The sequence below is a fragment of the Temnothorax curvispinosus genome, unplaced genomic scaffold (genome assembly GCF_003070985.1).
Source record: "Temnothorax curvispinosus isolate PA1 unplaced genomic scaffold, ASM307098v1 QBEX01005492.1, whole genome shotgun sequence".
NCBI lineage: Eukaryota > Metazoa > Arthropoda > Insecta > Hymenoptera > Formicidae > Temnothorax > Temnothorax curvispinosus.
Genome location: NW_020215272.1, coordinates 1 through 12100, shown reverse-complemented (window position 1 = coordinate 12100; position 12100 = coordinate 1). Strand labels below are relative to the sequence as shown.

Genomic DNA, 12100 nt, shown 5'->3' with positions numbered 1-12100 from the left:
CTTGAACCAATATTGTCTGAACTAGTCATCAAGGTCGTCGTCGTCTTTGGACGTGGATACTCTGTAAGTAGTTTCTCATATATATTTGTACGCGTGTAAAAATACATGAGTCGTATAATTACCCCTGCTTGTAATATATGCGAGCATTTTTTACAGAGAGTCATCCGTTCCGAATTGCGCATCAGACGCATAGCGTATTATTTGTGTTTCGTCCGGTATAGAATTTTGTAAAAATTGATGTTTGGTACTCGCGTGTAAATAGTTACTTGTAAATAGTTGTTAGTTGCGTCATTGTATTGTATTCGCGTTAGATTAGTTGCTTAGCATCTTTGTATATATTTGTCTCGTTTACGGTCGGTAACGAGGCTCACTTCGTATTAGCGACTCGCGCGCGACGTTGGCGGATCGCGATCCATTCGATAGTCAATGTTCGCGCGACTCACCCGACTCGTGCTGCCCGCACGCGGGCGGCCACCCCAAGCACGAAGAAGAGGAGCTTCTTCCCGGTGTCTTCGCGAGGCGCAAGCACCGACACCAGTTGTATTTCGTACGCGAGAGAAGACAGTAAAATTTGGGGCCGTACTCGACGCCTCACGTCTCGGACCGTCGTCGTCTCTCGCTTTTCGAGAAGAATTACATCGCATCGATAGAATCTTGCCACATAGTGATTTTGTGGACGGTATTCCGCGCCCGGGTGCACCCCGCGAAACGGCGCCGTGTGATTCGAGTCGTGTGCATTAACGCTTGCTTGCTTGTCTTCCGCCTGCACGCACGATCCCGTGATCCGCATGCGTCTTGCACGACCATCCTGCCTGGGCTGACTCTCCGCCACCACGAGAACCAGGAGGAAGGACGGAGGCTGTGCGAGGACATCACGGGCTACGATACGGTGAGTCGCTTCGCCCCCCCCCCCTTTTTCGGCATTTCTAATCGCTTTCGTGAGGGCACGGGCCCTCTGGTCCTTCAACCGAGTTTGACCATTCGCGAATCCGGGGCGGATAAACACCCCCCCGAGCAATTGACGACCTAATTATATCATCCGTGTGGTAGTGGGTTAATATATACGAGTAAAAAGAAGAGGAATAAACGCATATATTTTGAGTAATGGTCGTACAGCCCCTGATCAAGGGAGTTTGAACCAAATATTGTCTGGACTAGTCATCAAAGTCGTCGTCGTCTTCGGACGTGGATACTCCTGTAAGTATTACATTTTTTCTTATATATTTATTTATATATACTAGTTTCTTATATATATGTACGTTTGTAAAAGTACATGAGCCGTATCATTACCCCAGCTTGTAATATATGCAAGCATTTTTTACAGAGAGTTCGTTCCGAATTGCGCATCAGACGCATAGCGTATATATATTATTTGTCTTTGATGTTCATCGAACGTTTAAGAAGAATAAATAGTGCTCTGCGTTTTGATGTACAAATTCGGAACGCACCCAGAGGTTACGATACAGAGTTCATGTATTTCTACAAATATATTTATTATATGCATTTATTTATTTTTGTGTTCTAATTCTGTTTTTTTTTTTATTCCAAGATTTAATTTTGCTGCCTAGTTGTGTCGTCCCTGACAACATAAGTGGGAACAGGAACCTGCATGGTGCTACGTTATAGATTAGCTAATATACTAACTAGCTAATAATAACAATCAAAACAGCGAAATTGTTGACGTGTTCGGACGTGGTTACTCATGAATTCTGCCGTAAGTATTACTTGTTACGAGATACTACCGTGTACCTTCTCTTGATTCTCTTGATTTATTGACTACCAAAGACTGGTATAAGTTGAAATAAATAAAAATCTTTTTTAATATTTAGATATTTATTCTTTCTTAATAATAATATAGATTTATTTTATATTTTTGTATGTTTTATATATATATATAGAAAAAGATTTTTATTTATTTAAACTTATACCAGTCTTTGGTAGTACAATAAAACTTTCTCGTAAAAAACTTAAACATTGACATATTTTAAATACTACAAAAAATATTTAACACAAATCTCTTCCAAGAAAAAAATAGTTTAAAAATTATATTTTACTACACACGCGTTTTTTAATATTCTTTAAGTATGTAATTACAAAGAAAAGTCACTTGAGATCTGAAATTAAATTGAAGAAAGTACTACAAGGAAATAATATGAATTAATGTCATATAACAATCTGTCTAATGTATATGGATGTAGCTTATCAGAAGTACAGAATTCGAAAGATGGTAAAAGATGCAACGCTAATTTAGAACGATAAAGGAAATATTATATTGTTATTGTATATCAATTGAATAATACATATTACGAAATTATGCACTAAAGAATTAACATTGAGCTATTAATTACATAGTCTGGACAATATATTTATCAAATGATTGACAATAAAATGTTATTTAAATATTGAACGTTACAGAAATATATAAATTTTATTTTTAAATTTATATTTGATATTTCTTTCTGACAAAATTATTTCTTACATTTTCTGTATCCAGTGATGAAACGTTTAAAAATTTCAGAAAATGCTTAGAAAGAAGTAGATGCAACAAACAAGTTAAACAAGTTGTGTTTAAAATGTAATAACAAACGTAATTTATGTATTCTAAGAAAAGCTGAATAATATTTATAATTAGCTAAATAACTGAATAATATTTTGAAAACACAAAGTAGTTTAAATGTATGTTTTTAAAGCTTTTATTTGTTCTTTAAGTGCATCTACTTCTTTCTGAACATTTTCTGAAATTCTCAAACATTTCATCACTGGATACAGAAAATGTAAGAAATAATTTTGTCAGAAAGAGATATCAAATATAAATTAAAAAATAAAATTTATATATTTCTGTTACGTTCAATATTTAAATAACATTTTATTGTCAATCATTTGATAAATATATTGTCCAGACTATATAATTAATAGCTCAATGTTAATTCTTTAGTGCATAATTCCGCAATATGTATTATTCAATTAATATAACAATAATATCATTTATCGTTCTGAATTAGCGTTGCATCTTTTACCATCTTTCGAATTCTGTACTTCTGATAAGCTACATCCATATACAGTAGACAGATTGTTATATAACATTAGTTCATATTATTTTCTTGTAGTACTTTCTTTAATTTAATTTCAAATCTTAAGTGACTTTTCTTTGTAATTACATACTTAAAGAATATTAAAAAGCACATCAATATAACTTTTTGCTAATAACTTTTTTTCTGTACAGGTATCCCATTTTAGTGTTGTAGCTGGGAGAGGGGTACACGAAGGAGAAATGGCTACTAGTATATGTAAGAAGATTTTCTCTCCTGAGGTTGCATTACAACTGAATTAAACAGGGACAGAGATAAAAAAAGGAATCAAGTCACTAAAGTGTGGTAAGTGCATTATTGGTAAATTATTGAAAATGCTGAGAAAAAAACATGAAACTCTTACTTTCAGTCCTGTTGTGTCTTAAGGAGGGAGCCTCATGTAAAATGACTAAACAAGTAGGTTTAAAGACAATGGTATTTAGTTATCTACATGCATGCCAAAGGGCAAGTCGATTGGTCGAATAGTTTATCAGTAATCTTGCACGCTAATTTGAAAAACATGGTTTTGAGAAAAACGCGTTTAAAGTTTCAAGTTCTCGGAGCGCGCGCTTTACTTGCGTAACGCTCAGGTATAAAATTGCCTATTTCAAGTTCGAATTTCGCTCTGGAATTTTGGGAACATATTCTAGAGATATTATACTAATGATTTGTGCAATAAAATTTTTTCGATTTTTTTTACTGGTTACATGAGGCTCCCCCCCTTAAAATACACTTGATCTACTCTTAATAAATATGATGATTAACTTATCAACTTAAATCCTGTATTTAGTATTTCTCATGCATAATATTGTAATTTTTTAAATCTTTTTTCAGATGCATGTGGCAAACAATATAAAAGAAATTTTTCGAGATCAAAAGTCACAGGCTCCATAAGTAGGTGGCTTCGAAGTAATTCAAAGAGGAGAGCCATAAATAATGTTGATTTGCCAAGATAATAAAGATTTTTCAAAGGTCGATTATCTCCCCTATAGGTACAGATACTTTTTTGTTATGTTTTTTGCAATGTCAAAATAGAGGTTGTCAAAGGAAAATATATGAAATTTTATAACTACAGGTATAAATGTAAAAATTTGTTTTACAGGTGACAAGAGGTAACAACGAAAGCAGGACTATATACACGAGTGGTTATAACCAAGATGAGTCGATATTCGCACGGCTATCCGTAAATGCAGCGCAGAAGCATTTTATTTTATTTTGTGTCGCAAAAGTTTGTAAAAAAAATCGAAATAGATTATTTCCAATTATGTTCCCAATTATGTTTGACATGTGAGAATGCTTATCAATTAACTACCGACGGTTAAATGCCATAAAAATTTCAACCAATTTGTAACAAATCAGTATTAAAATACATAATATTATGTATTATTTCATGAATATTTATTTTAATAACGTTTCCCACACTATATTAATCTACGCGCTTATAATGCGCTTATAATGCGCTTTTTGAACAAATTTTGAGCGCGCTTTGAACGCTATAAAATTGCATTTTTTCCTGCGCTGGTTTTACGCGCTTATAAACGCTTTTTCTAGTGGATTTTGAAAGCGCTTTTAAAGCGGTAATATGCTTCTAAAGCGCTAAAAAAGCGCTGAATTCCTGCACCCGCAGTAGCGCTTTCAAAACGCTTTTCAGGCGCTGTTGTGCTACATGGGTTGATCCGTTCACTCGTTATCGAGATCTCAACATCTCGTATACTCGCAACCCGTCGCGTCGCGTAAAAGATTCACGGTGCGGTCTCGCTTCGCGTGTACTTGGCGCGAGACACTACCGTGTCTCTTGATAGTGAATTGACACAATGGCAAAAGATAATGGCAGACGATAGGCCTGTAAGTATATCTATATTTTTAGAAATATTTGTTTCATGTATTTAGCATTTTTAGAATATACGATCAGACTAGCATAATAGATCACAAAGGTTTGTACATTATTATTAGTTATTACTACACACACACACACACACACACACACACACACACACACACACACAGACATGACAATAGCCATATTATGTAAAATAAAAATACATCATGTTATAAAAATTCTAGCCAGAAATGATCTGTCAATCAATGTCGATTTGACATCGATGTCGATTGATAATAGTCTAATAATCGCTGTCAAATACTGAGTGATATTTTTAGTATTTTGTAAAAAATTGTCTTATCATAATTTTTTTATGAATAATTTTGTCGAGTCATATATAACATTATCAGTTCATATATTTTATTTTTAAAAACATTAAAATATTTTAACTTTAGCGAGAGTCTTTCTGAAGTAATACGTTACCCCATGCAAAATTCAAATTGCGCCCCTGCCTTAGGAAAGTTAGTTCTTATACCGAGACCCTAACCATAATTCAGTTCAGTCATCCGGCAGTCAACCTCCGTCATTCAGTGAGTGCGTTAGATCCGTGCAGCAGCTGAAAATCGAAAAAGAAAATTGTTTGGGGTAACGTATTACCCCCTTTGGCCGTTTACGTTCGACATTTACCACAGTAAAGTATATTTCAGATTTTTTGTGAAAATCGGTAACGAAAAATTATACACTTTATAGCACTCCCCGGAAAATTCTACCCCTGTTTCATATATAATTATTTAAGATTTGGTCAATTATTTCATTTTTGCTGTTCTTGCACAGCAACTGATTAAAAGTTTGTAAAGATTTTGTGGAGTTAATTTTACTGTTTTCATATACTTTTATAACTTTTGACTACCTTTCAAATAAATAATAATCGACAGAATCTGTTTTACTTTCCATTTCTTGCAATTTTTTCTATCCGACAGTTTTTCATCATTTCCTCTACTTCAGATGTTCAAAGAAATATGTTTCTTTTTTTTAAGAAACGAAAAAATCGCTTACATGCCCTTGAAGGTTGTCTATTCGTCTTTCAAAATCCGTTGGAATTTTAAAAATCGGTGAATTTTATGAAAAACTACAGCATTTTTTATAAAAATAGTCATTTCAGCTCAATTTTTGGTTCTTTTTCTTGTTTTTCGAAATTTTTTTACTGTTTTTTTTTACTACCGCAAATTGATGACTACTATCGTCTTCCCTATTAAAGAACAAACAAAATTATTTATTAAAAAGTTGTCTAACAACAAATAGAAACATTATACACGCGGTACAAGTTTGGGGTAATTTATTACCCCGATTGGCCTTTTACGTATGAGAAAATTCATAAAGACTCTCTAGGGTTAAATATAGTTAAATACAATACTAAAAAAAAATAGGAAATACTTTTTGTGCCCTAAAAATTAGGCTATTTTCAAAACGTAGAAACTCAGCAAAAAATGATTGCAGACAAAAAATTAAAAAAGCTTTTTGAAGTTTGAAGTTTTAACTTTAACAAACTACTATTAATAGTTTTTTAATATTTGTTTATTTTCCTTGTTCCATGCTTTAAAAAAGAACATATTGTTCTGTTCCTTAAAATTATGTGTATTTGACATTTTGCAGCTCAATAAAAAAATTTATCTCGAAAAATTCGGCTCAAGTTTTATAAATTACAATCTTTTGCTAACTTGACTAAAAATCATCGTAGACAAAAAATTAAGAAAACGTTTTGAAGCTTGAAGTTTTAACTTTAACACGCCTATAATGATTTTTTAATTATTTGTCTACAACGATTTTTTAGCCGAGTATCAATACTATTTCTAAATAGTATAGATTTAGTTTTAAAAAGCACCAAAAAGAAGACAAATGAATTTTAAAAAGCTATTGGCAGCGTGTTAAAGTTGAAACTTTAAGCTTTAAAATGCTTTTTTTATTTTTTGTCTACAATAATTTTACGCCGAGTTTCAGTGGTTTGAAAATATCTCAATTTTTAGTATAGAAAGTGTTCCCTATTTTTTTGTGTATGAACGTATTATTTACTATAAATAATTAGATATCTTGAAAAAATAGTCACTGTAATTATAGTTATTATAAAACTAAAGATCATGCAATGTTTTATACGATACGGTTGATATTTACGACAAATCATGTGTAAACTTTTGTCTCCGACTTATATTTATGACATTATTAAAAACAGTTTCGACAATCTTTGTACTCTTGACCATTTTTTAATGCGGTTTTTTTTATATAACGCGATTTCTTTTTACACGATTTCCTTTGCTCTACGGCATAAAATAATATGTCTTTTGTATTCCTATATCTTTTTTACACGAGTTTCCTCCTAAATAATATAATCTTTTTAACGCTTACGCGGTACACTTTAACCACGTAAAAAGAAAATTAAGTGTACATATACAGGATGTTCCATTTTTAATGATGACCTCAAACATATTTGAGAAAAATAAAAAATGTTTTAGACAGAAGTTGCATGGTTTATGGGAGGAAAAATGATGGTAAAATCAATTTTTTAAGGAAACAGGTTTAACATTTTTTTAAATTAAATTATATAACTTTTTACATAAAATGATTTTCCTAGTTATTCCGCATATAAAAGTATTAAGGTACAATTATAAAAAAAAAAAGAATAGTTTATGAGATATTTTATATTTCACATTAAAATATGTCAGAATAAAATATAATATATTTCATAAAGTATTGATTTTTTGATAATTTTACCTTAATGCTTTTACCTTAATACTTTTTTGATATGCAGAATAACTAGGAAATTTATCTTATGGAAGAAAATTATATAATTCCATTTTAAAAAATTATGGTGACCGTGTTTCGTTGAAAAATCGATTTTTTCAAAAATTGATTTTACTATTTTACCATTATTTGTTTTTCTCCAAACCAAGTAACTTTTGTCTGAAACATTTTTTTCTAAAATGTATTGTTCAAGAAATATTTAAGGTTGTCATTTAAAATAAAACACCCTGTATAACCTTAAGTCTTAATATTATAGCTTGTAACATTATAACGTGCTTTTTGTTCATTTTGAAGATCATAGAACGAAACTTCAAGAGATCGTTAAATCGAAATATACGTAAGCTTGCTGCAAAGCGCCTTAGATTAGACAAAGTCAATGCTATTGTGAAACAGCAGCATTTTAATTCCGCTAGTGACAGTACTGATGATATGGAAGAAAATATTGCATTTTGTAATGAGTCATCTGAAGATGATGGCTATAACTGCGTTTATTTTCACGAAGAAAGTCAGAATGAACAGAATGCTGTTGAACACATTGACTATGGACCGGATCCATCAATAAATGAAATTGATAGCGTGAATCTTACTGCTTCTGAAATTGCAAGTGATGATAACAGTGACAGTATTATCTCATCACAAACAGAAGCCCAGGCAGATGTTGGTTCTATTACTTCTGAAAGTAACGAAGAAAATAATACATCAGAAGAACAAATGTATTTTGCTGATGAAAATGAGAAGGCTCAGTATGTTAGAGCTGCTATAGAAGCATGGGCTCGTGAGCCAGGAAGACTTTCAAAGAGGAAGTTAGATGATCTACTTTCTAAACTTCATCCTGCATTTCCAAACTTACCTCTTAGTTATAAAACCCTTTTACAAACTCCTGGGATTAATTTAATACCAGTTAATGGTGGAAAATTATGGTATAAAGGAATTACATTCAATTTAGATTCTATGGATTTGCAGGAATATTTAGTACGTTTTCATGAAATTATCATTGATATCAATATGGACTCCACAAAAGCTCTCCGATCAGATTTTGGCCTATATTAGGTAGGCTCGTAAAAACAAAAAATGAACCTTTTATTATTGCACTTTTTAAAGGAAGAATTGATCCTAGTGTAAAGGATTTTCTTAAGCCTTTTGTGAAAGAGGTTGCTCACTTGCTTCAAAATGGTTACACAAACAATGATATTGCTTATAAATTTTTGATTAGGCATTATATTTTAGATGCTCCAGCTCGTGCAAAAGTAAAGTGTTGTATTGAACATGGAGGATATTGTGCTTGTGAGAAGTGTGAGGTTGTAGGAGAATGGATTGATCATCGCATGACATATATAAAACTTGATGAGACTCTGAGAACTGATGAGTCATTTCGTGACCAAGAACAACCATATCATCATCTGGACCGCTCTCCATTGCTTGACATAGAAACTCTTCTAGTGTCTCAGTTCCGTTTAGATGCACTGCATCTTATCGATTTAGGTGTGTTCAAGAGATTCCTCTTAGCTCTTTTAAAATGGAATGGACCTTGGAAGCTGCATCGTGACATTGTTACAGCTATTTCCCATAAGCTAGAAATGCTGAAGGACTCATGTCCATCGGACTTCAATAGACCTCCAAGATCTTTTCAAGATTTTACCTATTGAAGGGTACAGAGTACAGACGACTCTTGCTGTATGATGGTGTTTTAGTTTTTTGTGATTATTTAGATGAAAATGTATATAAACTTTTTTTACTTCTGCACTCAGCTATTTATATCTTAAGAAGTCCTGTGTTTGTGAGAAATCTTTGTGGCTATGCAGACCAATTATTAAGGACCTTTATTAATCATTCTGCAGATGTATTTGGAAAAAGATTTGTTTTGTATAACGTTCATAGCATGTGTCACCTGTCTAAAGAATGTGAAGAACATGGCGCACTTGATACTTTTAGCGCTTATCCTTTAGAGAACAAGTTGTTTTCAATTAAAGCATCTCTGCAATCTGGATATAAACCGCTCAAACAAGCTGCATATCGTGATTTAGAGAAATCACGACATGTTGACATTGTCTTTGAAGATCATGAGAATAAAGTGCATTTGGAAGCTCAGAGAAGATTTGTATTTAATGAGATAATAGGATGGTTTGCAATTCAGAAGAATTAAAGTAAACGATACAATTTTTAAGTGCAACAAAAAAGATTCCTGTTTTAAAACTGTTAAAGGTGATATTGCTGTCCTCTACAATATTGTACAGAGACATGGTAAAGTTTTTTTGTTGGATACTCTTTTACACAGATGAAAGACGTCTATCAGTATCCTCTGTCTTCGTCAGAACTAGGTATTATACAATTAACAGATATCAGTGAAGAAAGGTATGTTTTTCCTCTTACTGAAGTTGTTGCTAAATGCTGGCTTATTCCCGATGGAGAATTTTTTTTATGTTTTCTATTCCCAGCAAACGCAAAAGGATTAAAAGATATTAAAATTTTTTAATACCTTTGATTCCCTTTTTTGGCGGAATTAGATGAAATTAGATGGGATTCGAAATGAGATCCAATCCCATGGAATCCAAAAAAGAAATTTTAAATTCCATCCAATCCTATGGAATCCGTAAAGATTATGGAATTGTATGGCATTAGATGGTTTAGGAAACGTCTCGCGCCTCCGTTGGGCGACCAAGCGCCGTTGTTCGTCGGTGAGCTTTTGTGTATGCCTATAAGGGCATTACACGCACTACTGCCGACGGGCAATTAGCCCAAAAATGAGATTTGTAAGATCTGTCAGGCACCGTAGGGGGTCCCTTTACATAGCGGTCGAGACGAAACTTTGAACTCGAGAAGATGCCCCGGCGATGCGACGCCTGGCGGCGTCGACGCGAATTGCCGGTAATGCAGATACCGCGCGGGCGTGTACTATTGTTGGCGCGTACCGCCACAAAGTTCAACACGGACACTTTTTAATCCCTATCCTGGCATTCAATGGTATTCATTTCGTTAACGGAATCAATGGTATTCAATGGAATTCATCACGAAACTTTCCAATCCCTAACCTGGCATTCAGTGGTATAATATTTTTGTGTCGGAATTGGATGGGATTCAAAAAAGACAAATTCTTTTCAAAATAAGGAATTCCATGATATTGAAACTATTTCAATCCCTTTTTTGGACAGAATGGAATTCGGAAAGTCCTTAATTGAATTCCTGGCAATCCCGTTTTAATTCTTTTCAATCTTTTTTCGTTTGCTGGGTTGCTTCATGTTAAGAAAGTAATGTCATTTTGGTCTTTTATCTATATAGTCATGGTTCTATAGTGTTATTCTTATATAGTATTCTATCTATCCATGTATATAATCCTAGTTCTAAGTTTTCGCGCTTTTTATTCTTATACAATTGGTACTTCTGTCTAATCGTTCTCTTCCGTTAAGAAATTAGATACTGAAAAGTCACGTTACGTTGTGGTCTCAGCATATTGTATAAAAGGCCAAATAAATAGTATCTATTATACAAAAGAATACAGGAGTCTCATCAAGTCAATTGCGGATACCTTTCCAATAACACTTCACACTATGCCTACTCTATAGTTGATAAGCGATGTAAGTAATGTAGTCTATTAATATTTCTGTTCTTTCAGTGTAATGGTATAATTATCACCAAAGTGATTTATTATACATTCTAATTTGTTTTCTTGTCTTTTTTCCTTCTGTATTTGCATACATGATAACAGTTAATTAAGCTGCTGTACAGCAAAATTGTATTTTAGAACTTGAACAACTGTGATGTAGAGTATAAATTCATTTATGTTACATAAAATTTGGATAGTATGACAGATATATCCTGTTTGTGATTCTAATTTTTAATTAGATAGATAGATAAGATACTTTATTACCCCAAGGGGTCTAAAAGGGCGTTTTGTAGGGACGTACCCAACCCTGTACATCCAGTTTACAACAATTTACATACAATTTTACATATAATTTATTATAAACATATTCCTCTTCAATCCTTTTTGTTGTCTCGTCCTCCTTGATCCTCCCTCGTTGAGTTGTCGGCTCATCCTTCTTCCTTTCTCATTTTCCTCCCTCCTCCATCTCGTCTCATTTCCTCTATTGCTTTCATCCATTCTTCCCCCTCTCCCTTTTCTCCCAATAATCTCTCTGCCACATCCTGCCACCCCTCTCCTTCCCATTCCACCCATCTCGTACATTCCTCCCATACATGTTCCCATGTTTCCTCTACACTCCCACACATCCTGCATTTTTTGTCCTCCTCATTTTCCCAGTATAGCCCCTCCTTCACTTCGTTACCCAGTCTAATGCCCGTATTCATAGATGGTTCTTATCTTAAGGACTGAGGAAGCCTTATTGGAGGATTTCTTATTTTATCAAGACCTTCTTGTTTCATAATAAAGCCTTCATGTCTCCTTCCAGAAGGAGCTTGT

At 33.3% G+C, this 12100-nt stretch overlaps 1 long non-coding RNA gene across 1 annotated transcript; it reads left to right on the top strand.

Moving 5' to 3' along the window:
• Positions 1 to 1022: 1022 nt before the first annotated feature.
• On the top strand, positions 1023 to 4440 carry LOC112454884. Its single transcript, XR_003040800.1, has 5 exons — positions 1023 to 1197; positions 1550 to 1714; positions 3224 to 3374; positions 3903 to 4060; positions 4171 to 4440. It is a non-coding gene; the product is annotated as an uncharacterized LOC112454884 (long non-coding RNA).
• The last annotated feature ends 7660 nt before the right edge of the window (positions 4441 to 12100 follow it).